The sequence below is a fragment of the Astyanax mexicanus genome, chromosome 9 (genome assembly GCF_023375975.1).
Source record: "Astyanax mexicanus isolate ESR-SI-001 chromosome 9, AstMex3_surface, whole genome shotgun sequence".
Taxonomy (NCBI): domain Eukaryota; kingdom Metazoa; phylum Chordata; class Actinopteri; order Characiformes; family Acestrorhamphidae; genus Astyanax; species Astyanax mexicanus.
The window spans coordinates 25,418,559-25,443,392 of record NC_064416.1 but is presented as its reverse complement, the minus strand read 5'-3'; the positions used below and the strand labels follow the sequence as shown (position 1 = coordinate 25,443,392).

The following is a 24,834-nucleotide window of genomic DNA, read 5'->3' as shown; positions in this document are numbered from 1 at the left end:
CCTGTAATTAAAAATGTGTTCAGCATCTGATTATTAAATAAAATCACTCTCACATAAAAATATCTCTCCAGCTTTATTCTTGACAGTTTCAGTCACTTTTTAGAATGAGCCGTTTAAGGGATCTTGCACGCCATATATATGCTGTGCGTTTAATCACACGTTAAAAAAATATATATATAATAGAATTCAATTATTTAAAAACCCTCTTTAAAGGACAATGAACATTATATACATGTCAATATACTGTATGATGAATCAATAACACAATTATTGTGATAAGCTTAGTGTTATTATAACTGTTTTGCGAATCTTGTTGCGAAACTGTTTTTTTTTTGTAAATCTTGCTAAGAAAGCCCAGTAATATCACAATATTTCATGATATTTTTGTAATAACAAAAATCTTAGCTATATTTCAAAACACTGAATTAAAAAATATATATATTTTAAGGATTCACTACTGCAACAAAATTAAAATAAAAAATGTACTATTGCAAAAATATTGCAATATATAAGAATTTTATCAGATTTATGATCCAGAATGTCATGATACTAATAATGCACTCTAAATATCTCCATATATCCTGGATTAAAGTAAAATAAATGATACTGGACAGATATAATCTGTCTCTAGTAGATATATAATGGGAAAGGAGAACAGTGCGAAAAACAGCAAAAAAGTAGTACCCTGATGTGATAATTAGGGGTGGGTAATATGGCACAATATTTAAGGATATAATATCGTTGACGATATTCTAAAATGTTGGCAATATTATTGCGTACAATACGATATGGCACACCCCTACCAGTGATAAACTAACTAATAAATACAAAAAAATCTGGGACATATAGTACAGTTTTATATAAAAAACCCTGATTTTATGATAAAACTTTTATTAAGTCACACTTGTTATTAGGACTGTATTCAGTGATTTCTGAAAGTGGAGTAATTAGTGCTTTTTGCTGACTAATACTGAGAGCTGCAGGGAGTGTGATAGAGTCAAGCTCTACAGTTACTGTTTTAACCAATCAATAGCTGTGTCTCTCTCAGTCACACACAAACACACACACACACACACACAGGTCAGGCCTCCAGACAGTGGCTTAAATTGTAATGAAGAAGCAGAATGGTAACATGCATACACACACACACACACACACACAAGAACGTCCTGTGTACACACTTTCCTCTAGCTAGTCCCAAAGCTTCAGCTCAGAATGTTGTGATGGATGAGCAACCAAAATGGCTTTCACAGGCCTGTCCCCTCTCTGACTGCTGCATTTATCAGTACTGCATAACAAGCCTAGCTTAGCCTCGCCTCTTTGTCTGCCTGCCTCACTTCTCATCCATCTGTCTATCTATCTATCTATCTGCCCAATCCAATCATTTAATGGTGTAAAATATGCTGAACACACATTTCAACTGCTGAGAATAAGGAAATAAAACAAAATATTTTGGGATGATTTATACATCTGAACATAAGCAATTCTAGCAGTTGAAAGTATTTGAAAGGGGTGAAATTGAAGAGGTAGAGTTTAGGGATATGGAGGATGCTGGGAGATCTACGTGTACCACAGAGAGGAAGAAGCAACAGATTCTTCAACATTTGTGGAGTGACCGAACCCCCACAATTATTGTAGACCTTAAGCGAGCAGTGATGCCCTTCATGAGTGATCGTGTGTGTGCCAGCAACATTGGCAGACGGCTGCACAACACAAGACTAGATGCACACAGACCATTAAAAGACCACTGCCCTTAACATCATAACAGCGGCACAAAAGGACATCTGCTTTCAGAGATTAATAATAGCATGAGATTATCTAAGGACACTATTAGGAAACTCTACAAACCCTACATCTCATGTTGGCCAGACCCCATACTGAGAGCCACTACTTCTGAATGTGTAGTTCAATAAAAATTGCATGCATCAGTTTACGTTTTTAAACATTTATTGTTCCTGGTAACATTTATCTTTCTTTTGGTGCAACTATTTTGTGGATGTGTATAAACACACAGAGACTGCTTTGGCTAGAGAACATATATCATGAGGAAATTTTTTTAAGGCTTGCTGTATCAGCCCTCTAATGGGAACATCAGTAATTATCGGTGGAACAATATATCGATATTGCAATACATCATATTGTTTCGATTGTATCATATCAATATGTAGTGTCAAATATTGATATTTTTATTGATACATTTATTTAGGAGTATTTTATCCTCTTCAGTAACACAGATACCACAGAAAATCGTCCTGCAAAATATATTGAGTATAACAGAACAATATTGCCATTTAATTTTTAATTTTGCTTATGGTCTTTATTTACAGAGGAAGTTCCATTATTGTATATGAGCTGGTATGTTGACTTTTAATACTGATGGCAGGGCCAGCACTTGCTCCACCCAGGAGGCTCTAAGATGCACTGACCGTGGTTTCCTCTGGCACATGGTGACATGGTGCTGCAATGCGTTCTACAACACACCTGATTCAGCTGACAAATGGGCTGTAATCAGTGTATGAATGGTTGCAGGTGTTGTGAGTGAGGGGAAAACACTTGCTGTGGTTTCAGTGATGAGAGATTGTCTTTGCATTTCACCACTTTTCTCCCTGCAGTACCCATTCCACCACACACACGGCCAGCTCCTGCTGTTTCAGATCAGGACTGAGCTATTTCACTCCTTGGCTCTACTCCTCTGTTTTGCGTAAACGTCTAGGGGTAGGGTGTCTTGATTCTTGTTAGGCTGGAGGGGTAGGTGGGAGTACTGTAGGTGGGGCTACTGAACCCTCACGGTTGAGGCAAACAGAGGGCGATGAGAATCACTGGTAAGATGGCTCTGGCACAATCAACCAAAAAAAAAAATTTTACATGGTTTCCTTGTCAAAAATGATCACCACTATTTTTTATCATAGTTTAATGAGTAATTTCAATGTTTTATTGCCATTTTCTTCATAACAGGCTCAAAAATATTGCTAGTAGTTCGTCTCAGTAGCTCACAGTAGTCTACGTCACAGTAGAAAAACAGTCCTCCAACCAATTACAATGTTAAAATTATTTTATTACACATACATAGCCTTAAATGCAATGTATTCAGAATATTTAAAAGATATATCTCAATAAGAGAAATGGCAATAACTGATAGATCTTTTCTGTAACTGGCAGAAGTTCAATTAAAACCTGATTATCATATAAATAAAGCTCTGAAACTCAAAATAATTTTGCTGTGCTTCAGCTGAACTGCTGCTCCCTCCATCTGTTGAGTAGAACTGCCGCCTGTCTCAAAATCGGTAAACAATTTGCAGCAACCAAAAAAATAAATCTTTCAAATTTGACTGTAAAGTGGGTAATCATGCGATTTAAATTCCTAGAGTGTATGTAAAGCACAACAGTCTGTTCAGTTCAATCACACAAAGGCCAGATATGACAATCAATTTCATAAATTATGTACATTTGTTTACAGTTTGCATAACTTTTGTTAATGCACTGCAAAGTTTTTTTTTTATTCAATTTAATATATCACAATATATTGCAAAACTGTAAGCCAATAAATTGTGATAGTGTTTTTTTCATACTATTTTTATATGTAAACTATCATATTTATAAAATCTGAAATGAAATAAAAGAAATGTTTACTTTTTACCCAATTAGAGTACAACACTGCCCTTTAGTGGTCAGGATTTAAACACAACACTAAATGAACCACTGTCTGACAATCTTTACATCTGAACTAACAAAAATATTGATAGTGTTTTTGGAAATTAATATAGGACAAAAAAACAGAATATAAAGATACTTTGATAAATAAATATTTTCTAAAATCCTAGTCAGGGCTCAACATATTTATCATCCTGATCAGTTAACATTCTTGTTTAAGCCTCTTGAGTTATAAAGAAATCCTCAGCAGCTGGTGAAAAATTGCTGTGATGAACTTTACATGCTGGGGAGGAGAATGCAGTCCGGTCCTCCTGGAACACTAAACTTGGTGAAAAGTAAGAAAATACATAGAAAAAGCCACAAAATCCTCTGGAAGGCATATAAACTCACTTAAAAGAAACGGAAATGAAAGCTCTACTGAATACTTCTCATTTGCGTCTAATGTTTCTGCATTTCTGAGCTACAACTGCATTCCTTTCCCTCAGGCAATCACATAAGTACAAAAACAACACACACACACACACACAGACACACACACACACAATCACCTTCTGTAATCCCCATATCTACGTGAATGTGACCACTGTAAACAAAATATATCCCTTCTCCCAACAGTCAGTGTGTTATTATAATAAAGACATATGAAAGTAATGAAAATCAAACACTAAGCTGAATCAGGAGCACAAACCACACGAGAGAGAGAGAGAGAGAGAGAGAGAGAGAGAGAGAGAGAGAGAGAGAGAGAGAGAGAGAGAGAGAGCGAGCGTTTCTGATTAAACGCAAGACTGCATCAGCAACCCCGGTACTGTCAATTAATGCACGTTATAACCAATCTGATTATATTAGAGTTCACTCAAATGATTCAGCACGCCCAGCTGGGGCTTTGCCATCCCACAGGAACTCTGAGGAGGGCGGGTGATTCAGTAGCAGAGTGTTAGACCCTCTTACCAGGAGAGCTTTTACCCCAATGAAGAAACACTAACAAAACATCACTGCTGTTTTGAAGAAAAAAAAACATATATTTCCAAAACTGTATGTTCATATGAAACAAATGAGTTTGATTTAAATGTGTACACCATTATCTCACAAATAATATATAATACATCAACACAGTTTACACTAAATGTAAGTAAACTGAATGATTAACTGGTATATTAATAAATGATGTGGAATGTATGCACTCATATTTGTCATGCTAAGTGATGGGGAGAAGGAAATGTTATTTTATTATTTAAAAGACAAAATTTGAAGCATAACAATATTTTTTTTGTGTAATACCATATAATATCTATCTACAGTATTACGTGCACTGTTTATTGGTGCAAAGACTGAACTTTGCATGCTTATCTGTCTGAGCAGAGTATGTTCTACAGCACAAACTATCTGTATCTTTAGTTTGATATAAGAAAAGTAGGGATGTCCTGATACATTGTTTTGCCACAAGTTCGAGTCTTTGATTTTAAGTATCTGCCAATACAGATTCCTGAGTCCAATATTTTGGCAATTAAAATAAATAACAAATACTAAATAGCCATATGTAACACAAATAACAGTTTGGAGTAAAATGAAGAGTAGAGGAAAGTAGAGGATGGCTCGATGAGTAGCTAGCTGGATTAGGTATCTTAATCGGTAGCCTATCTGTTAATCAGCCATAAGTAAGCGGTAATAAACAGCGCAAGAGTGCAAGAGGCTGCAAACACACAACATGAGGGAGTTGTCTGTGCCAGTGTGAGTACAGCATGGGCATTCTCAGTGCATTTGTGCAGCAGAGTCTTTAGTGAACTCGTGGAGTAACAGCTTTACATTTTTGAAACATAAATGCTTAATCCAAATCTTATCCACCCGAATCTAATCCTTATGCTAACATCCCCAAAGAAAAATCCCAGAATGGTAGAGGCAGCAAAATTATTTTAGTAGAATAAAGGTACTCAAAGCATAATCAGAAATGGAGGGTACTAAAACGAATAAATAGTGACTAAATGCCTACTGACGACTTCAATGGTGTGAGAGTACATTGTTCAGACCACATTGATGTCAGTGCTGCTCATTCAGTGAACTGAGAGCACACTGTATGTGTACTGGTGTAATCTACAACGCACTTTCTGCTATAAAACCTCTGCATTCCTGCAGTCGGGCACCAATACTCTGCCAACAGGAGAATGCAAGTTCAGTCTATTTTCTCTAAACCGAATCCCAATATTCCGGCTTTAATGCGCACTGCAGTGCTCTGAATATTCACTGAAATAAATGCAGTCCACTAATTCATGGTACTGGAGATTAATGGCAGAGATGGTCAGCGAAAAAACGTTAAAGGTCAGTAAATACTTTTGCTCATCTGCAATGAAAAAAATGGACAGCTGCTTTGTAGTAGAGAAGAGAAAAATAGAAGGTAATAAGGAACTCTCAGAACTGTACTTCTACACCAACAAACTTCTGGCTGCACAATCATTGAAAAAGACACTGGATTATGTTTTTTTTGCTGCGATACGGTCATGTGAAAAAACTGACATACTGAACATATAGAACATACTGTATTTAAACATTTGGATGTTTAAGCTTCATTTGAAAAATATTGAGATATATAGATACTAAATGACTAAATACATTAAACTAAGAAATGACTTAATATGAATATGAGTTTTGAAATATAATAAACAAAATGTTTACTTTTTGAAAGGAAAACGTTATGGCACCCTATGCCCTAATTTCTTGTATTTCCCCCTTTGGCAAAAATAACCTTAATAAACTTTTTCTATAACCATCAATCAGTTTCTGACATTGATTGGGAGAAGGCTATCCCACTCCTCCATGCAGAATTCTTTCAGCTGTGGGCTTTCTTGTATGCACAGCAAGTTTCAAAAGCCCAAACAACATCTTAATAGGATTAAGATTTGTGCTTTAAATTCGCCATTCCAGAACTCTATTTTGCAACTCTATCATGTTGCATGGTCAATATATATTATAGCTTGTCTGCAATGAAAACATAATGCTTCTTTTATAGACAGAATAATGAACATTTAGTTGGGTTTACCCAAATTAAAATGAGAAGCAGGTCTTATTGAAGAGCATATATGTTTTGGGTTTTTTTACGCACAATAAAGAAAAGAGAAAACAAGAGAAGGAAGTGAAGAAAGAAAAGAAAAGAGGATTACTGCTGTCTGTTCTCAACGATTCTGCCCTCCCACACTACGGCCATAAAGTAATTCTGTAAATTTCAATAAGGATTAAAAATTCTCAATTAATTTTCACTCTTTATGGTGTGTGAGATTGAAGCTGAAAGTCCATTGTGTGCAAAGGAAGGTAGAAAGTGTTTTATTCTGTATTTTACAACCGCTGTGCAGCACATGCTGTTCCGCACAAGCAATAAAAGAACACACTTAATCTTCTCTTTCATATTACAGACAAACCTCCATCACATCCCGGCCAGGTGTGGAGGAAGCGGAGAATAATTGACTGCGTCTTCCTGAAGAAAACCAGGGCAAAGTCTAGATGAGGTCCAGCTACCTCTCAGAGGAAAACCAGAGCTAGATGAAAGAGATGGGTGAAGAATGTGACCCCAGATTGGATGTTCATCTGATTAAAGCCTTTGGCCATCTGGAGACTTCTCCACAAGTTTATGGAGATGCTGATGGTGCCATAGCAACACCAGGAGCCAATGTCCTAATGGGCAGGAACGGTCTTAGGATGCTGTAACCAGGAGTAACGGGGTAATGAGCCTGAGAATAAACCAACATTATGAAGCGGTTTTCTAACAGAACTTAGACAATGAAAAGTCTAAAAGTCAGTACTACAGTAGGAGGATTGCACAAATACTGATACTGGTATCGGTATCAGGCTTGATATCATGTAAATGTATTCAGAATTGCCAACAAGGCCATGATACCAACATCCTATACCTAGTGCACATTGCAGTGCTATGTAGAATATAGAGTAAAACTAACTCATTTTTTTTTAATCTAAGCATCATTTCTTAATTTCTTTTTATATTTTTTTCATTGGAAAAGAAAAAAATAGTTTAATGTAATGTGAATCTTACAATAAATTTCAAAATGATCAAATTATCTGTTGCATTGAACAACTTCACACTAATAACTACACTATTACACAATGCTCCTGGCTGCTAATGCATCCCAAAATGCATCCCTAGTCTACACATATAATTTAACCTTCAAGTACATTCAGTTCAAAACAGGTTTTGTAATAAGTAATTTAATATAGGAAATGTGAAAGGAAATAAGCTTTAATACAATTTAGTAGCTGTTAAATAATGCATAGGTTCTATGCCATTTAAAAAATTCCCCTAAAATTGTACTTCTACATTGTGAATCGTATTGTTATTGCTATATTTACGACCTTAATTGTTTTCCAACAATATACACTCAAAATCAAAAACATAATTTCACCCAGAAAGAATCAACCAACAAGAATAAAACTTGGTGGTTAGTCACACCAGACTTATGGAGTGACTCATAGTGGCAGCTGGTCAGTATGTGGTTGGGTTTGTTGTCACACATCAAATGCACATAAGGTCTGGTTTCTAGGTGTGAAGTGCAATTATGTGCAGCTGCATGAATATTCAAGTTGCATGAGATGGATTATTGCTGAACTTCATGTCGAGATGTCTGGCATGTTGCATTAAAAACAACTTCTTTATGTCTAGCTCAACCAAAGTCAAGGCAGGGGCCATTTGTTGTTAAGGTGGCCACCTTAACTATAAAGCCTTGAAACCTTTTAATATTAAGAAAATACAGGAATTTTAACAAGAAAAGTCAAAGTCATTCTATGAACAACACACTCCATGAGTAACATGGGCAGATATAATCTACCTCTAGTAGATATCTCATTCAAAAAAGCATGATATTTTGTTTTATGTAATATTGCTTATCCTGAGATGTGACTAACAAGAACACGCTGCGATAATGGTTTTAAAATAATATACTGTCCAGTCCTAGTAGATCAATCTTTCTATACTCAAGATCCACCTCTGAAGAACAGTTTTCACTCGACTAGACCTAATCTAATAAAGTCAGAGTCTGCCCTTTTACCCGCTTTCCTCCCTCTGAAGACTCTTCTATCCACTATGCTCTCTGAAGAAATCTGAGAATGTCCTGGAAAAGCAGAGACAGTCATTAACTGTGGTTTGGCCTTGTTTTCAGTGTGTCTTGAGAGACAGACAGCTTTATGCTACTCATCCCTGCAGTGCGCTGCTGCTCCGCATGACAGACCACTTTCCTCTGACTCCAGTTATTGACTGCAGTTGGTTTATGGGTGGAAAGCTGCTGCTACAGCACTAAGATCAGCGCTGGCTGTCTTTGTGCATTACTGGAACTCCATGAAGGTGTAGATGTCACAGTCATTAGCTGGACATAAGTGCATGTTGAGAGTTCTGGCTGAAAGACAGCTCAGGCTGCGGGCTGCTGCTCTGCAGAGAAAAACTTCACACAGCTGATCAAACAGCCAGAACCTCAGTTTGGAGAAGAAACCAATGGAAAGAAATGGAGAATTTTGTCAGGATTCGTACTACTGTAAGAAAGTGGTCAAAAGGTTTTAGGTTTAAGAGTGGCCGATAAAGCAGCATAAAGCACCCTATTTGACACCCTGTGCAAGGTGCATTGCAATGCTCATTGTTATCTTATACCCTGTCAACAGTCTATTTTCATGCCTTGTGCCTACGCTGTAAAATAGCGTTAGAGTTTAGAAATAGATTTACGCAGATAGGTTTGGTGGTCTTGAAGTGAGGTGTCTTCAATTTAATTTCTAGGGTGTTTCTGTCTTGGTGCTGGAAAATACAGGTGCTCCACTGACTTATTGAAACCCTGACAACAGTCAACAGCCATGCAGTGTGTACACCCCCACTCATTTACTACACACACAAACACACACTCACACACACCCACCCACACACTCACACACACACACACAAACACGGACATGCGCTGCAAAGCACAAACCCATGAATGAGCTTCTGCCGCACCTTCACAACGTGAATGCACAGGTCAGTATCCTCTGCTGAGACGCACAAAAGCACCCCATGTAAAATAACAACGCGCCAAAGACAGAGCTCGCCTGGCTCTTAAAGGAAATGACAACTTCCAAACTGATTGGTTTATTTCACTTTACACCCAAAACACACCCTTGATTAGTTAAGAGAATTAGTTCATACCTTTTGCGCATTTCGAGCTGCGCAAGGCATATTTTTTGCACCCTCACAATACCAAAGACACACAGACACGCCCCCTAAATAAAGTTGCGCAATACATAATTGACCGATGCGCTATAGGTCGCTAAAATAGGGCCCATAGTGTCCCATGATTTTTGCCATGCTAGAAAAGCTTCCAGCATTGAAATTGGAATCACAATCTACCATCATTACGACTCACAAGTCATCACAAGTACTGATCCATACGTCATGTCATTTATCATGTCTCATTTTCAACCACCAGGTGCACATACAGTTGCACTCCCACCCACTAAACACACAGAGGCAACCTATACAAGGCCTCTAATTAACTGACATCTAAATGTCATTTGGTCAGAGACCCCAGAGAGTGGCGGCTTATAGCAGCATTTCAACAGAGTCAGCAAGGATAACCCCAGCCTAACCGGCTCTCATTAAGGAGAACTGGAAAAGGCCACACACACACACACACACACACACACACACACACACACACGCACTCCTACACACACACACACACACACACACACACACACACACACACACACAAACACAAACACAAACACACACACACAAACACACACAAACACACACAAACACAAACACACACACACACATAAAAAAAGAATTAGAGCCAGCACACAAATACCAGCAGCCACGTATAATCACTGCTTTCTCAAATCAACCATGTCAATCTCTGTCTGGCAAATGTTTCCTACCTACCTCAGAAATAACTCACCAAAGGTGCTAATAACATCCTGCTGTTCGACACAATAAAGAAATATGAAGCAAGATGTGGCAATTCAGCTGTGAAATCTGTCATTAAAGCATTCAACAGTGATGTCCCAGACTCCATTACCAAATAGGGGTGTAAGAAAATGGGTATATCGAAGTTTTGCAATATTTTGCAGTACTCTACTGACTCTCAAACACACATTATCAATGTCTTCAGATCACATTGTTTTTATTAGATAAAACATGATGTTCTTTTACTGAGATTGTATTAATAGTAGGGTTGTAACGGTACATGTATACTTTTCAAACCACCACGGTTCGGGAATCACAGGCTGCGTCCGAAATCGCGTACTTCCATACTAAACAGTATGCAAAAGCAGTATGCGAGATCGGGTAGTGTGTCCGAATGCGCAGTAGGCGAGTTTGAGTACGCGAAAAGTTCCCGGATGACGTACTGCACCGGGAGACATTTTTAAGTATACAAGCCCAGCACACTTCACCCGCTAATATTTCCCACAATCCACCGGGAGCCGCGCTGAGCTGAGTGACCCGTCAGTGAGCGGCGGAGCGGCGGAGGAGAGGAGTGGAGAGAGAGAAGTTTATGAGGTGAGGAGATTCAGATATATAAACTGTTTTGGTTGTTTGTGATATCAGGCTGTAAATGAGAGATTTATGAGGGTTAGTTTAAGTTAAAGTAGCGAGTTATAGGGGTGTGGGTTTGTTATTAATGCTGTTGCAGACAGAACATCTTTATTTTCGTATCTGAACTGCTTTACTGAGCAGCGTTAGCCCTGTGCTACTGAGATCAGTTAGCTTAGCTAGAGTTATCAAACTTATCACAACTCTTTATTAATCTTCTGTTCTACAACACCAGCGTTTACTAACTCACTACAGCCCTGTATACTGCTGCAGTGCTGAAGAGCTGGGGCAGTTTTAACTTAATACCGATCAGTCTGTATAAAAACATCTGAGAAAAAAGGCTGCTGATATCAGAGAGGCTTTTCAACAGACAGACAGACTGGTTGCCAAAAATCACATTAATAAATTATAACCAAAATCTGACCATTTTATTTAGTTTTATTAAATAGCTAGCTAACCAGCCAGGATGGTAAGACTTTTATGTTGTTCAGAATTTATATTATATTTGTTTAATGACCAAGCTAAACTGTTTTAATCTGTGTGTGTTTCAGATTCAACTATCCTTCCTACTCGAGAGGATGAAGATGAAGAGAGGGAGAAAAATGAACAATGAATAAAAAAAATAAATAAAGCTACTTTAAAGACTTGTCATTCTTGTATTTTGTGAGAAATGTATTTGTGTAAATATGCAAGTGAGGGAAAAATTATATTAAATAAAATAACTAAAATATTTTTTTAATTTACATTTTATTGCCAAATATGATCCCCAGTTTTCCAGAAACTGACTGGTTCTAGCATATTTTATTTACATCAGTAATGCATATATGTTGCCTTTATGTTTAATGCAGTCAGTAAAAGATAATGTATAACAATAAGGATCATGTGTTTAAATATTTATGCTAGAAAAGGAAATTCTGAGGTGAAATGGAAAGGCAGGAATTAATTAACATTTTGGTATTTATCTTTGAAACTTTTTGATAATTGTTTTGTTGCATAAGCAAGTATTATTAATATACTTCATGAATATTAAACAGTCTGTTCATATTTATTATTAAATATTTCATATTTGAGGAAATCTTAATTTTAAGTTTTATTTACAGTCAGTGTTTATTAAATAGGACAGTTTGGGGGTTTATTTATTAATAAGAGCTGATTAATGAGGGGATTTTAATGAAATTAATTAGGGTAAAGCTCTGTAAAGTGTGCCGCTGGTTAGGAGGGGTGAGAGGTGAAAGGGCGTCAGAGGTAAGATGGTGGATGTAGTGCGTCCGAGGCTGCGTGCGTACTGCGGTCTGGCGTACTGAAAAAGCGTACTGCTTTGCTCGACAAGCAGTGCGTACTCACCCCAATCCAGTACGTACTGCTTAAGTACGCGATTTCGGACGCAGCCACAGTTTGATTTGCGCAAACGCATGCAGAATACACAGTACAGGCAGTCTACAGGAGACTTGTGAAACCAATGAACATAATGCAGAACTAATAGTGTTGCACACAGAAAGTGTAGCTGTAGCACTGTTGCTATTGGCAACTCGCTACTGATTTAGCCCAAAGTCTGCCCTGAAAAGTTTAGCTCTGACTAAAAACTGTGCAGGCTGGAGGACACAAGCAGAGAGCATGCACAGAAACGCAGATAATTTGCTCGTACCATCTCTTTCTGTCTCTCTCTCACGCCGTCTTTCTCTCTCTCTGTCTTTCTCTCTCTCACACTTATGCAGTCTTTCTCTCTCTCTCAAAGATTATATATAAAACAGCACAAAATGATCTAGTCTGCCAGACTACACACATCAAGAATCCTGATTTTAATTCATTTTTCAGTGATTGACACCAATAATATAATTTAGTTTTAACAATCTAATGCTGATGTTTCTTCAAAAGAACTCAAACACTGAAATGCATGCAGTAATATGCTTAGGAAGAAATATTTGTAGTTTAAACAGCTAAAGCAATGCTGTTGTTTTTGTTCTTAATAACGTACCACAATCATGCTCAAAACAGTATACATAATTTTACTTAGAAAATTAAAATATATCAGATATATATACAAAATAATAACACCTATAGTGCAATATTTATTTTCAGATCTTTGTTAAAAACAACTTCCCCAATCAAAAAGAGCCTCTAATATTTAATAAGGCGTTGTCTTTTGCACTTATTACCCTGATTACACTTCAGCTTGAAACGCTGTTGAAAAATCTACACAAAATTAAAAATACAAAATCAATTATTAAAATGTTTAGTATTGATGTCAAACTTCATTACCAAAAGGGTTAAAAATGATCAATCTTTCAGAAAAAAGAGCTTCCAGTATTTGATCATGTGTTTTCTTTAGCTCTGTTCAGATAGGATTAGTTTTACATGGGGAGGTGGCTGTTTGTAAGATTTATGACAGACTGGAACAAGATAAGTAAAAAATCTCTGCATTAATGAGAGAGACTGGATATAAACTCAAACCCTCTTTAACACATCTAGATGCAATATAAACATAAATCAGTTATTATTTGCTACTAAATGTGTTACAAAATTACTGGTACCATGTCTGTTTTAACACATGCACAGACACAGAAATCTAAGAACACTTCATTTAAGAGTTTACATGGGTTTAAGAAACACAATAATTGAGCTAAAATCCAGCTCTCTTGATTGGATTCCTTAATGCATTTAAATGTAAATGAAATCTGTGACTTTCCTAAGGCTGCAAGTCATTTTAGCTTGTTTTTTATACATCTTGTTTAACAGAAGGTACAAATAGTATTTACTGATGCAGCTTGTGCAGTCAGTAAAACATGATTGATCTATCCCATCTAGGGACTTAAATCACAAAAAAAGACATTACCCCCCTCCCCATGTAAAACTAATCCTGTCTGAATGGGGCTCATGCTGTTATTACCTTCATTTTATAACCAGACTAAGGGCTGAAGAACAATCAATACAAAATCATCAATAAAAGCATTCAATACTGATGTCAGACTTAATTACCAAGGGGGTTAAAAACGACCATCTTTTAGAAAAAAGAGCCTTCGATTAAATGTTCAGCTGGTGTGACCTACATTCTAATTCTGCTCTAATGTTTATAGAATCAATGCAGAGGCATATCAGTGTATTAATTAGGGCTGTGTATTAGCAAGAACTTGAAGATACAATACAATACAGGAGTTACGATTAAACATATTGTGATACTGAAAAGGGTGGTCTGGATTTAAACACAACACTGAATGAACCCTTTCAGACACCAATCTTTACCTGTAAACTATTAATTAAAATATTGATATTGTGATTTTGAAAACTGACACAGTATTGGAAAACAATCATGATACAACACGATACAATATGATATAATATATCAATATTTTATTTTTTTTACACCCCTAGTATTAATTGTTTCTTATTTCGATAATTCTGCCTGAAAACACTGGGTACAAGATACGATTACCCCCTGGACAGGTTGCCAGTCCAACAACACAAATGTGTTTTAGGGAAATGGGGAGAACTGGGGTACCAGTGCAAAAGACAGACTGGAAAAGGATTGAGGGCTAAGTAAGTAGTAACATGATGGGTTGGATAATGAAGTGCAACGTCTACAAGTTCCACATAAATATAAAATCAAAGACATTTCATTCAGTTAATTAAGCACTTCCAAAGGGGTTAGTGAGATGGGATCAGGTAGGGTCAATCAGAGTTGGTGTTAAAGGCCACAGGAAAGTAGTAAATAACTTAATGTAGTAATTCACTTAAAATCAAACATACAGACAGAAGACAATACCATTCCTCATCCTAACAATAATACCTCCAAACATACCTTTGATCATGTTTGTGCAAGCAATGCTGCACAGTCGAACAGTGCACCACCACTCCTGTACCAGTTAAACCTTCCGCACCTCCTTTGCTGTCAAATAGAGGTTTGCTTTGCCTTTCTGGTCAGCATATCAGAGCTATGTTGTTCTTCCAGATCCTGACCTGAATTTCACAGTCCACTTAACTTCAATTTCGTAATGGCATTTAGAACAGTTGTAATTGTGTGCTTGAAGCACACTGATGTCTATTTATATCCTAATCCTGCTTTGCAGCATCAATTAGTGTCATTTTCGTATTCTTAGATGCTTAATGTAGAGATATTTTGGGAGGGGGGGAATAATGGTCTCTACTGTCCATGTCAGGCTTCTACTAAGTTTTGAGGCACTGCTTATACCCATTTCATTTCATTCAGCAGCAGGAACGTGACTGATTTAGTCTGAATGCAGAAGTATCACCACCCCACCTCATCCATGACTCCCAACTCATCCCAAAAATATTGGATGAAGCTCCATCATTCCAGAGAGTACAGTTCTTCTACTACTCCGCAGCTCAATGCTAGAGGGTTTTATACCACTGTAACCCACACCTGGCATTAGTCAGAGTGCCAATATGTTAAATATACATTTGGCAATGCATCTCTACAGACTGCAGCTGTATATCTGTGTCAACATTGAGTGCAATTAACTTAAAGTGAATTCTAAACACATTCATTCTTCTGCACTCAATATTAAATAATCAAAAAGTAAAAACAGAATCTGTGTGCTGTAGTAAAGGCTGACCGTCTGGACATTTTCCCATTTGCATACATGATCTCTGAAGGCACAACTGGGTTCTTGGTCACCTCTTTTACCTGTATTTTTTCCAGACTTCATCCATATAAGAATTATGAAGGCCACCAAATCTACAAAGAAATCTATAGTAGTAAAATTTCTATTTTGTCTAAATTTTGTAACAACTTATTTAACTGTGACCAGGAAAGCCTGAGATGGTAAATAGTAAAGTAAATATCATACAATACCTCAAGAATTCCAATAAAATATTCCACATCTATTCAAAAAGTAAAAAAGAAAGGACAAAATCTTCTTTTCTGCAGCGTAGTGAATGTGGGGTCACTGGTGACTTTGCACACAGTGCAGCTGTTGGTGTTTGGTGATCAGATTCATTATTATGAAGCTCTGAGCAGATGGCTGTGAGCACACCATGGTTTGAGAAGAAAGGTCAGCTCAATGATTCACTGCAGTATTACACTTATTTCCCAGTCCAGCTACATGTGGACCGGGTGGGAATTTATGCTATTTGGAGTTAGAGCACGAAAAACACATTTGGATAATTTCCAGCTGAATATGCGTTCATTCAGTTCATTCATAGTTTTGTGTACAGATTGACCTTTTCAAGTAAAAGTTCAGTAAAATATCAAATTTTGCCACTTTATCAATCCGTTAACATTGTTCAACAGCCATGGCGCCGAGTGGTCCAGCGGTCTAAAGCGCTGCCACTATGAGCGGGAGGTCGCAGGTTTGAACTCCTGCTCATGCAGCTTTGCCATCAAGCTGCCTGCGCTCAGAGGGAGCACAATTGGCCCTGCTCCCTTCGGGTCGGTAGATGGCGCTCTCTCCTTACATCACTCCTAGGGTGATGTCTGCAGCACAGGGCGTCTGTGAGCTGATGAGTCGCTGCGCTTTCAGAGGAAGCATGTGTCTTCACTCTCCTGGTGTGTTGGGGCATTACTAGTGATAGGGGGAGTCCTAATGAGTGGGTTGGGTAATTGGAGTTGTTATGTGTTGAGATGTCCTGATACAACACAGAACCATTGCAATTATTAAAGAACCCTTGAAGATTCTCTTTTTTTTCAAGAGTAGATGTGACTTCAGCTTAGAACAGAAGTGATTCCTTCTTCCTCAGAAACATTATAGAAACCCCCTTGAGTGTCTGCTGTGATACAGTACACTGTGCCAGAGGCTCTGAAGGCAGTATCTCAGCACAGAGCCCTGATACTTGAGACAGAGTCAGCTCAGGACCGAGACTGGTGGAAACTGTCATCGTCAGGAAGAATGTCTGAGCTAGAGTCAGAGCTGATTGAGCAGAGGAGAGAAAGGAAGAAAGGGGATATAAAAGAGCCATAAAACACATCAAAAAACACATATTCATCTAAATTAAGCAAATGCAATTAAAAGGGAATGTTCAGCATGAGATCTAAAAGACTGCAGTACAGAGGAGAAGCAGTGAAAGTGAAGCAACTCCCCACGCTCCGTTCATATTACATCCCACACCGCTACTCGCAGAGAGGGAAAATGAGGCAAGACGCAAGAAATTACAAAGAAATAACAAATATATTTTAAGCCACTGTTTTTATTAAACATGCCAGAGCTACGAATACACCCTTCTGAAGCTTATTATGCATTCATACTGAGTGCTGCTAAAGCTGCAAAAAAGAGAGAGATCATCAGTTTTGTGTACATTAAAGGAACAGTGGAGTGGAGGATATAGTGAATGTCAGAAGGAATTCAGACATTTCAGCACGGCTGCAAAATCAGCATTTTTTAAAACGGCTCAATGTTGAGAAAACTTATTTATGAAACAGTAGAGATCCAAGTACTTGGCCACCAAACATATTCAGCTGAAAGTGGCCAAAAAAAGCTTTTCTGTGTTTGGCAGAATAAGCAAAAAGATCCAATAATTCATATTTACCAATGACTCATTTACCTAAAGTCATATTTCAGTGTTTCCTCTAACAGAGAAACAGACGGTTTTTAAGTGTCAGTGCCAGATCCACCCTCCACCCCCCTCAGAGAGCTACTGTAAACAGAGCAGACAGTTTCACCAGCAAACAGCAGTTTAAAGTTCATTTTCATACTCTACTTGCACAAATAAAAGGAAATCATATTTAGCATTAAGCACCACTGATCACACTTGGTATCAGTTTAATTCCTTTCCCAAACTGTCTATTTTTAGCATAAGAGCTTGGAATATGACAGTGGTGTTAGTTAGCTAGGCTAACTTAGCCTTAGCACTTATTTATTTACCAAAAGGTTGGCTGCCTTTCTCTGTGTGATTTTTACTCATGTGACTTGAGTAGAGGTACATTCATGAATAGCTGTTCTGAGGCACATTTATGACACGAATAGCACTGCTGATGTACATGCACAATTAGAATAGCTGTTCTGAGGCACAATTATGACTGGGAAAGCCCTGCTAGGGTACAGTTATGATCAAATTAAAATAAGATTAAAATAGCTGTTCTGAGGTACATTTATGACTCGAATAGCACTGCTGAGGTACATGATTAGAATTGCTGTTCTGAGGTACAATTATGAGTGCAATAGCACTTCAAGTGTATTCATGATTAAAATAGAACTGTTAAGCTAAATGTATTGCTGCAATGTCTGCTGAGATATTAAAAATATTCAGTGTAAATACATATTTTAATTGTATTTGTTTTGTTATTTAATTTAAAACTTTAAAGAGGAAGTCAAAATACACTCAGACTTTAGAGGGTGTTGCCCTAGAGCACCAGCAGCTTAAGCCAAAAGAAATGCCTCATATTTAGCAACATCCCCATCCCATCAAGTCATGCCTCTGCCCTTCCTGAAAGAGACTGCTAAAACAGACGACCACAGCAGAGCAGTTAGATAGAGGCACCAGTTCAGCAATTTCAGCCCACATTTATTGAATGTGTACTATGAGAGCATGCTGGCGTCAGTCTGTAACTGCCACATTTATCCTTGTCCTGTTGCGGCAATCCTGCTAGAACCCTGCCAGGCCCAGCTATCCTGCCAAACCCAAGCCTATCCTATTTCACCACGCTGAGCCGGACTGCTGTGCCTGTTAGCATCATGGCTCCAACCCTGGTGAGCTTCACTGCTGTGCCTGTTAGCACTGTGTCTAACCTGCTTCAACCCTGCTGAGCCTGGCTGTTAGCATCACGGCCCTCCAGCTTAAAATGTTTCTAACTTTCTAACAAAGTATTGTGTCAACATATTGTTTTATATATATACATATATACATGGTTTATAGATATTTAAAATTATTTATTTTATTTTTGCAGATAGAAAACTCCCACCTGACCTATTCATTCTGCACTTTGTCATCTTGCATGATTAATGCAATGCTTGAGGGTCACAGTTTTATCTTTTGGAAATGGCGTAAGTTTCCTCAGGCTGGTCTGTGAACACACAATCGACATTTTCTGCTCAGGACAGCTTTAATCCACTGCATGTTTTTGTAGAAGATAGTTGTTTGCTGATCTGTTAATGTTTAAAAAATATATAGATCACCTCTTGATTTATTATTTTTTTGTCACATATATTATTTCAGACCAACATTAAACTACTTTAAAGCACAGTTTCAAAAGAAATATTCATTAAGTGATGGATAACACACACACCTAGGTTTTATTACTACCAAGCAAGTTCAATGTAAACAACACTTAAACACTTCTACACTTTAAATGTTCCTACAATATTCTCCATACGGTTCTTTGTCTGTCTAAATGCTTCTTTATTAGGTAAAATCCAATATAGCACAATGACAACTGGTGTCCCATTACATCTGTTCTAAAGCATACGGAATTCCACAATAAGAATATCATACTCTAATGTTCACCAGTTAAACACAGTGGTGGTAGTGTGAAAGCGTTTGGATGATTTTGCTGTTTCATGGCCATGGTCAGGTGACCCATAATTATTCTCATAATTAATGCAACTATAACATCTAATCTCTGTTAGAAACGCCATAAGCTAATGTTGATTGGTTATAAGTTCAGTCTGTGCAGTAAGAGACTAACCCACAGCAAAAGAGTATGTCCACCTTTTAAAGGTTAACAATAACGTTACGAGGTGGTTTAGCTCCTCACTGAGTTCACACTGTTCACAATCCTGTGAAACTGGCTTTCGTTAGAATACTTCATCGAATAATTAAAGGGGGTCAAAACTTCTACACAGAGGTGTGAACAACTATAACCTCCAATTATAGGAAGAACTTGGTTGCAAACTAGTTGTTAAGTGTAGGGACAATTATTTTCACATGGAAGATTTAAGTGTGCAAAACTTTTTCTTTTTTTTTAATACATAAAATGGTATTTTAAAACTTATTTTAAAATGTTTTCTTATGCTCTCCTTATCTTATAGAGCTGTGAAAAGCATTTGTACCCTTCCTAATTTCCTTTTGCATATGTTACAATCCGTTTATCAATTTTAATTGACAATTACTTTTCGCACTTTCACACCCAAGTATGGTACCATCAGACATGTATGGCTTTATTATACCGCAATTTATTTTAGTTTTTTGTGCATTCAACTTCCTGTTTTGATTGGAACCTGTCCTGTTAAACCTGTGCTGCAGCTTAGTTTTGGGGTGTCTTCTTTTAGCCTAGGCCATCTATTTTTTAGATTCTCAGCGAGTACTTTGCCATGAGGTGCCATGTTGTACCCCCATTGACCAGTATGAGTGTGAAAGTGGTAACACATCTGTTCCCCATTGAGATCCTGTAAAACTAATGAGTTGCATGACCCTGAGATGGAAAAATGGTAAATTAAGCACAACTTGGCCATTTTCTCTTGGGGGAGTACTCACTTTTGTTACCAGCAGGTTGGACATTAATGGATGTGTGTCGAGTTATTTTAAGGGGGAATTTCTACTCTACGTTGTATGAAAGTGTCATATATTCAGTGTTGTCCCATGAAAAGATATAATAAAATACTTACAAAAATGTGAGAGGGGTACTCACTTTAGTGAGATGTATACACTCAAATTGATCATCCTCTTGCCCCACTTAGCTTTATTCTTGCTCGCATGATAATGTTTTAGATGTCTTACACTTATTTTTAATGCAACAAAGCTGAGAAAAGTGATTCAGCTAGTCAGGATCTGTAACAGGATTTGAAAAAAATGATTGTTACTTTCCTCTATATCCTCACTGGTTGAAAAAATTGCAATAAATATACACTATAAAGGCATGTCTTGGCAAGAAGGCACAACTCGGTCGAGTCTATGGCTTCAGGTGACGAGAGTAATTACTTATAAATGTATTTATGCAATAGGATGTATGATGCATGTGTGTAATATATTTGTGCATATAAACATAGCATTACGAATGTAAAATAGCATTGACTGGGGAATCTGCCAGGCTTTTCCAAAGCAGCGGGAGTGCAGAAGCAAAGCAGCAATACGTTGTTTGCTTGTGAAAAAAAAAATGGTACATAAATGTGCTCTTGTATTAAAAAAAAAACTGTCAAATTATACAACAGACATTTTTCTAAATATTGCTTAAATAGAACCTGACAGAACTCTAACAGTGTGATGTTTCAAAAACCAGTACATACATGGCACATACAAATACAGAAAAGGCGTTTCACACTGAATAAAATATATATAAAAAACGTTAATAAGCATATTAATGCTGTTTTTCATTTCAAGTCAAAAACTGATGGACTGCACTATTGCATAAAGCTGTGTGATTTGTGAATTGTTGGAAAATCAGCCCGAGTTGTCCTGAAATCAAACAGACCAGTCTCTGCTGAGCTCTGTTAAACTTGCAGACCAAACAAATGATCATTAGGACAGCAGAAGAAATAGCTAATCTTGTTCGAAGCTGATCACAAAAGCTTATATGACAAATACGCACTGATTACAAAAAGACAGAGCAGAGCTGAAGACAGGAAATGACTGAGAAATACAGCAACTTCATGTAGCCTTTATTTGGTTTGTCTAGGTGCATCCTAGTCATGTTTAAATATAGCTTTTCTCTCTAATGAGCATTTATGTGGAGAAACGTAATTAAAAAGAGCAGAAAACAGAAAATGAGCAGGAAAAAAGAAAGAGTTGAAATTTAGGAGAGCTATGGTGGGTTTGGCCTCAATTATGGAGCAGAGAGGCCAAAAAAACATCAGACTCAGTGTGAATGTTTCACTGTGTTACAAATTTTACATTTTTTTTTATGTCAGAAAAAAACATACTTGGTTTGAAAGGGTCTTAATCTGGAAGATCCACTGCTTAGACTTGCCTGTAAAAAATCTGAAAACATGTAGAAAAATATGCAAAAATAGAGCCAAATTATATGTTATGAGGTTTGCCCTGGCCTACATGCAGTGAGAGGCATCAAAAGCAGGCAGGCAGTCAGGCAGCCAGTAATCCATATCCTCTATATGTTATGCTCCCTGTGGTTCTGCACCTCATTCCCTCTCTTTTGAGTGACACGAGTTGATGGTGTCTGCAGAGCTGTCAGCAGTTTATACAAGATTTCCCAATCACAGGTGAAGTCACGTCATCGCTGGTACAGTAAGCTCTCCCCTGAGGAACAATGACGGCGAGTGGCAGCTAACACATCACACAGAGTTTGGCACTTGAAAGACAAATGACGGTGACTTTTTGATGGCACTGCAGTGGTGCCAGATAAGTGGAAACATGATGGTGTGCGGCAGGACTGCTATTAAGTCCTGTGAGGCTGAAGCTGAGGCTGAGGCTGACTGCAGGCTGGATGTGAATGTGATGTTGGCTGCTGGCTGGATGCTCTATTCTGAGAAAAATTACCAAATCTTATTCCACCCCTTGCATCTATCACTTAGCCCATTCACACCTAGGGGTCGGGAGTCCCGATTCTCGCTGGGATAAAGGGGTATGGTGAAGAGTTAAGGCTACACTTTTTAGAGGCACAACAAACATAGGGTTATGAGAAACCCACAAATGCAGTACGTTCTTTGTTACAATGCATGATAACCATTGTATTATATTGGTTTAATTTAGTTTTAATGCATCATGGCTATTTTTTCATAGCAAGCCTCAAAAAGATCATGTATGTATGTATGCATCAGTCTATAGTATGTCTATAGTACTGTGTTTCTGTCTATAGTATGTCTATAGTACTGTGTTTCTGTCTATAGTATGGCTACAGTACTGTCTCATTCTATAGTATGAATATAGCAATATGTCTTGGTAGCTAGACAGCTAGCTAGTTAAATTTCCTGGTCAACCTTAAATGGTACAGGTACATGGTAAATGGTTAGAACAGGTCTATGGGTTATACAAACCTGTTCATTAAGATTTTTGTACAAAAATCACTCTTATATAAAGAGATCTTACCAGCTCTATTCTGGCCAGTTTCAATCCCTTTAGTAGCTGTTTAAGGGTGCTGTTACTTTAATGCAAATGGTCAAGCCATTTGTGACTTTCTTTTACATGTAGCCTTAGCGCTCGGCATGAGGGGTGGTGCCAGGGTGGTTGTATGCAAATTTCCTTATTCTGCTGTCAGAATAAGGGAGCCATCCATTTTATGCACTTGGAGTGTTTATAGGGGCAGTTGAGACCCAATTGGAAATATAAAAGTGTGCAAGTTGATGTATAGATGCTGGGTCACTGCGTGTGCTGGCTACACAGTGATGCTACATTCGTATCAGATCAAAAAGAAGCGGTCACTGACTTCCTATGTACTGGAGGAGGCATGTGCTTGCCTTCACACTTCTAGTGTTGGGGGCATTACTAGTGACAAGGGAGTCTGGATGAGTGAGTTTGGTAATTGGCCTTCCAAATTGGGGACAAAATGGGATAAAATTAGAAATAAATTATAAAAAAAAGAAAAAAAAGAAAAAAAAAAGGAGTACAGCTACAAATTAGATAGATATGGGCCTGGGCCAAAGTATCCAAGCAAGAGAGAAAGAGTGAGCGTACATTTATTGCCCCAGTAAAAAGAGCGGGACAAAGGAAAGAAAATCTTCAAAGGAGGTTCTTAACCTGAAGAGCTTTGATCCAGAAATCTATAAGACCTCGACGTTTAATGAAAAAGATCCTGCCCCTCCCCCCTTTGAGCTCACTCTATAGCGCTGCCATGTCAATCAATCCTTTCCTCTGTATTTGGACAGAGAGGAAGTGGTTTGCTTTGGAAAGTAGATAATCAGGTGTAATTTCAAAGGATGCCAGTCCTTATAGATTGCACATGAGGGAGCTAGATAAAGGTGGTCTTCTGGGTAAGAGGCTCACAGCCAACAACAAAAAAGAGCTTTCTGTACTCATAAGACTGGATATCTTGGCTAGATATTCTTGGAGGCTCTGACAGATCGAATCGACGCCCCTCCTCACACGCGTCTGCGGCTGTTCAGGTCAGGCAGTCGCACTGTCGAGTCTGGCAGAAGAGCGTGGGCCGAAAGGGTCAGTGAGGCCATCTCTCACAGGAGCTCCGGCTAAACCTGCCAAACTAATCTGCCTCGTGGCCAGGAATCCTCGCCTTCTCTCCCCTGTGGCGCCTAAGGAAGGCCGGTTCGTCTCAGAGCAGAGGCAGACTTCGTTATGAGCTCCTGTGTTTCCGGAGCCGCGCTGTGACTGAGGCGTCTGCTCTTACATTTACGCAATAGAGCACAGCAGGGGGTGGGATACTGTGAAGATTGTGGAATATTGTGAGACTATATCCTATTGGCTTGCTCCTGTGTCTAAATAACAGCCTTGATGTTATTCATGATAGTGCACAGCATCTAGTTCAGTTTTCTTTCACAAAATAAAGAAAAAAGTAAAGCAAATGATCCCCAAATTAAAGATCTGTGAAGGATGTTTTTAGTCCCACTCCCACCAGATTTTATTCCACTCCTGAAATAATTCAGCCCACTCCAGGGATAAACAAACATTTTCAATACTGCTAGTTCTTTTCTGACAAAAAGTAGCTCCAGCAGCTAACAGTAAAGCAGCCTTTTTGTTGTTACTTAGCAACTGATGATCAGTACTGTGATAAAGGCAGTGGTAGGCTTAAAAAAAATAGCAATTTAAGCTAACAGTTACTCACAGGAGCATATAGGCATCCAAAATCATTTTATGTACATCAAAGCTGTGAAAAAAGCTTAATTAAAACTGTGATGACC

At 37.9% G+C, this 24,834-nt stretch overlaps 1 protein-coding gene and 1 long non-coding RNA gene across 3 annotated transcripts in view; one reads left to right on the top strand and one right to left on the bottom strand.

Annotated features, from left to right (window-relative positions):
- Positions 1-24,834, bottom strand: part of necab2 (N-terminal EF-hand calcium binding protein 2) — a 148,768-nt gene that overhangs the window by 99,488 nt on the left and 24,446 nt on the right. The window lies entirely within an intron of this gene.
- On the top strand, positions 10,889-11,845 carry LOC111193139 (uncharacterized). The gene is made up of 2 exons (XR_007440684.1): positions 10,889-11,170; positions 11,755-11,845. It is a non-coding gene; the product is annotated as an uncharacterized LOC111193139 (long non-coding RNA).